This window comes from Anas acuta, chromosome 11 (assembly GCF_963932015.1).
Source record: "Anas acuta chromosome 11, bAnaAcu1.1, whole genome shotgun sequence".
Classification (NCBI taxonomy): domain Eukaryota; kingdom Metazoa; phylum Chordata; class Aves; order Anseriformes; family Anatidae; genus Anas; species Anas acuta.
The window spans coordinates 5,122,446-5,127,621 of record NC_088989.1 but is presented as its reverse complement, the minus strand read 5'-3'; positions in this window follow the sequence as shown (position 1 = coordinate 5,127,621).

The following is a 5,176-nucleotide window of genomic DNA, read 5'->3' as shown; positions in this document are numbered from 1 at the left end:
CTCCCCAAGCTAGAAGATGGTTATTAAAGTTTTAGAAAAGGCAAAGTATTTCATCAGGTCATTCCATTAATATGTTTTACAGTTTTTATCTTGGTCTTTGTTGTCCATATTTCACAGTATGTGTTATTTATAAAAAAACACTGTCCACACAGTGGTGGGCAGCAACTTGCCCTTAGACTAAGTATTAATGAACAAGTATAAAAACTTTCTGAAAAGAGACAGTTTTGGAAACCCACTGGTCAGCCTGCTGAGTCCTAGAGAGCGAGCTGTGTTGTCAAAGCTGGTTTAGTGTTACTGACATGATGTCAATGCTCCTCGTGAACATAGTGGGCTGTCAGTGCTGCAGGAAGCTTGTTGGGAAGAGGCAGTGAGAGGTAAAATAGCTCAGATTAGTGAAAACTGAACTTATCAAAAAGTCTCTTGAAACTTCTATGTCACTTACGTTTCCCTTTGGATCGAGGCACTAACTGTACCTGGCATATCCTTTCAGTACAATCATGGATGGTCTGGTAATGGATGAGAGTTTTGCTACATTTTTCCAACAGTTGATTGTAGAATGAAAAGGAGAGGAATATAAAGGTTAACCAGGCTTCCCCTGGGACCAAAAAAAGATAAACGTCTAACTTATTTAACTCAGCATTATAGGTGCTCAAAAGTGACATAATTCTCACAAGATTTTGCAAAAAAAAAAAATAATGTATATATATATGTATTTTTTTCCCTGGAATCTGGTATTTTTATTTTGCTGGTTATGATCAAAACTTTGTTTTTGTTGTAGTCATGTCATGTTTAAAAGCCTACACTTTCAAACACAGTCGGCACGCCTTCATCTGTCCCTTGGGACATTTTATTAGCTCCTGATTCACAGTGAGCCCAAGCCTTTGCTCTCTGGCAATCAATTCTCTTGGGCAGCCACCCAAAGGGAGCAACTAAAACCAGCAATCATTTTCTGAAATTCAGAGCAATGTGCAATTTGTACCATCAGCTGTGCTAGTGTGGATTTAGCATTCCTCTTCATTTTTGAGGTGCCTGCATGGAAGTTCTGACTATCCCCATGAAAAACACAGCGGTCGAGCACGAGTGAACAGGACTCTACAAGTTCAGTGGTATCATTTTTCACCCCTCTGGGTTCTTACCCAATCTGAACAATTGCAGGTGTAGGCTCACAGGATAGGAAAACCAGATTATTTTATTGACTTTTTTTAATTTTTTTTATTAGCCCCACTAATTTGTTCTATAAAATTTATCAATTGTCTTCCTCAACTTAATCAAACCATCCTTGCATACTTTAAAGAAAAGCAGGACAAATGAAATGCTTCTTCCTTGCTCATGTTCTTTACATGTCTTAAAATAGATACTTCCAGCTCTTTCTGCTCTAATTATGTGCAATGATCTCTCCCTCCACCTCCTATACTTCTTTTGGTGATGTCATGTGGCGATGGGTTTGGTCTGCATTCTCTTTTATCCGTTCCAAACTAGCGATGCTCTATTAGTGTGACTCTACTGCTTCTCTTTCCTCCTGACTAACTGGGTTGGAGTGCTTCAGGAAAACTGTCTTAGTCATTGAGTGAATTTTAAAAGCATATGATTTAATCCACAGAATTTGAATGGAAATATTTTAGTGCAATATTTTCACTTTTCTGGTGGTTAAAAGGAAATGGAAAATGTTAGCTTGGAGAATAGAGTGCAAATCAAGCATTTGTACAACATAGACAAAGTATTGCCACCTCAGCTCAGTGAAACAAGAAATCATAAGGTGTTTTTTTGTTTGGTTGTGTTTAGGAAATTGTAAATATGAATTTGTAATCCAATATATATTGGCCTTGGTTTCTTCAAAATACATAGTTTCCAAATCTGAATTTAAATATTTATGCAGTAGCATACATTCCTGTTATAGCTAATATGCACAATATATTTATCTTTCAAGGCAGCAATATTTTTTGACTCAACTTTGACTTTTAAGTTTAAATATGCGGATAGGAAGTGGTGCTATCCAGAAGCTGTTGTCACTTATTTCTATGGACAAATCAAGATATAATTTACGCTGCTCTTTTAAGAGGGAGCATTTTTTTATTTCTGTTCTCCAGCTGATCAAGCAGATTATGATGGTTTATTGTAAGTTTTAATTTTTCTTCCTTGGATTAGACACATTTCTGTACACACCTTCCAAAACAAGGAGGTGAATTTCCACAGCTAGTGGAACTGCTGGTCAAAAGTCTAATGATACATTACACTTTTTCTTGTAAAAATCCAGGGTAAGATTTTCATACATGTGAAATCTGTCTTGCATCATTCTCACACTTTAAAGGGCATGTGATGGGTATATATTTGGAAGAGCATGAGAAGGATTTAGGGTAACTGAAACTCTTGTCCATATCTCTGAGTAGGTGGAAACATCTGTTTTTGTAGGACATTTTTGATAGATCCCTGACATATTCTTGTATGTACTCTGTACCCAGGCAGTTATAGCCATTGACTCCTGCCAAAGAAGTGATGCTGAGACCCTTTCAGTTGTTGCTGTCTGGGTTTCCAGTGTTTTGGCATTGAATTTGCTTTTTATCAGACAGAAACCCTAGATACAGTAAGTTTTACTTTATCACCCTAGTGCTTGAGGAATGACTTTGCCCCTAGGGAGGCCTTTCCCCTGTCAGTTTTTTTTCCTTTATCTTTCACCCTGTTGTATAGCAAAAGTAGGTAGCAATGGAGTAATTTCCTTCTGCCCATAGAGGCATCTTTTGCCTGCATTTGTTTCTTAGTCAATGAGCCCAAGGTGCCATCAGCTTGCTGCCTGGGAAAGGGATGGATCCATGCTACAGCAGGTGAGGAGCTTTGCTTGCTCCCTGCCAGGAGGAACGTGAGACGACTTGCTGGGTGTATAGGGAAGGAATCATGCCAGATAACACCCTGTCTTGGGAATCAATATTGTCTTATTTCAGGGAATAGTAATGCTGTTTTTCTCCTGCCCTGTTGAGGAGGCTTGAGCCAACTCTGCGAAACACCACAAACAAGTTGTAAAAACAGAGATGTGCCTCCAAAGTTGATCCTTGGCTTGATCCTCCCAGTAGCAGAATCCGTATAAAGTCTGTTTTTCAGAGGTGCTGGTGCTGGTTTTCACAGAACTTTTGGGTGTGCAGCCCATCAATTATTTCAAAGAGAATTTCATGTGCTGGAGACTCTGCAGCCAGGCAGGTTGTCTGAATCGACTTCTTACAATGCTGCACCTCCTTTGCTCTATCCTGAGCTCTTCATCCAGGAGGACAGCAGTGGAAGAGTCCTCCCTTCCCCCTCCCCTAAAAGGAAAGTCTCTCATGCACCAGCATTGCAACAGAAGTATTATTCTGTCAATACAACGGCCCTGGGGATGTCAGTGGGAAAAGTTAAAAAATCTGAAGTCAAGAGAAAAGCCTGATACAGTTGCTCTGACTTTGCATACACTTTGAATGAGCCATCACTGTGTCAATCAAGTGTCTAAAACTGAGCAATCTCACAATGTCAGTGCAAGATCTGTGCTAAAATCAATGGCAGAGTTCCTATTAATATTTGGAATTTCTATTTTCTTAGACTCTTAAAGCTATTTTCATATCTTTTGAATATTCAGCAATGCATGTGAGAAATATTGCTGCTCTTCAGCAGTCTTGTTTTCTGCATTAGAAGTTGTGTGACAGTAAAGTGTTTTTCATGAGCCTGCTTTCTGGCTCCTTTTTGTAGAAGGATGCCTGGAAAAGATCTCTGATAAGCTCTGTGTACCTACACTAAAAGTACAAAATGTTTCCTATGCGGCGATGCTGTCTGCGGTTTCTAAAACTGCCACCACTGCTTCTTGCTTATTTAGGTCTAGCAGGAGAAGGGTCCAAGCAGCCTTAGAGATAAGATAATTTGCAAAAGCTTGAGTGTTGGTGCAGCCAGATGCCTCTCTGCTCCTGTACAGATGACAGCCTGGACCTAAATGCCCGTGAGAACCCCCCGCACAAACCCTACCACGAAGCCAGAGTTATCTCCTGTAATTTTGTAAACTATGGGGGGACTTATCAATGGTTTTAAAATCATTATGCATTGCCCCATTAAATCCCACTGTAGCTGAATTATCGGGTGGAAAATAAGAGACAGCAAGCACAGAATAGCGCTCCTTGGCGTGGGATAGCTGTCTACTGTACCAAGAGAGCAGGAGGCAAAGCAACACCGGGCTGCTGGAGATAATGCCGGCACATCAGCGCTAGGCAATAATGGAGAATGTATTCCTCATCCTTCTTCTCTCCCAGACAGCTAGAGGTGATATATCTTTTGGCACTGTCAGCCTAATCTAGGTCAGTCCTATTGTCAGGCTCCTCAAATAGTACCTGTCCACAGTTAAAATTTATGTTGGAAAAGCATTAATGCAAGCTTTTAATAAGATGAAGAATTTAACAGTATGCTGTTATCTGGAGATGATATATTTTATATACAGGAGACATATTTAATTAGCTTTGCAATAGTCAAACTGGCTCGTGCCGAGGCAGGCACGGCTGTACCTCCACTCCTTCCCTCCTGTAATTAGAGGCAGCAAATGCAAAGCACATATTAACTTTTCTGGTGGCTGAGCTGCCTTGCGTATGCCTCCGTACAGAATGCTGCTCAAATATAAATTAGCCTTTGCAAAGCACACTTGGTGGATAAATAAAGGGGAGGAAAAGGACTCCTTGAAGTTTTGCTGTTAGGTACCAAAAGCGAGGGAGAAGGCCATGCGTGCTGTGTTGGCAAGGAAGGCCAATACAAGGCAAAGCGCTCACCCACGCAAGGCGAGAGGTGCTTGTGGTGTAGATGTGACCACCTCTGGGCCCAGGAGGCAGAAGCTGTGATGTGCTGGGCAGAAGGGGTTGCAAATACTGATGGAGCCCCAGCTGAATGAAAGGTCTGAGCATTTGCGTAATTCTGGCCAGGAGCAGTGTGACTGCGAGCAGTTCAGGTCCTGCTTGTGTCAGAGCCTGGCAGGAAAACACACATTTCTGCTATCTGCTTCCAGAGGCCCTATGCAATGCAGTGGCTAAGGACATCCTCAGAACCCCGTGAGCATTTCTGCTCTTCAAGTGCGGCACGTGCTAAGGCTTTGCTCTTGGCTGTGGCCCACCTGTGCACCAAAATGCAAGCCCCCGGGAGTAAGAAGGCTGCAGGGGTGAGCATGATGAGAAATCACACCGCA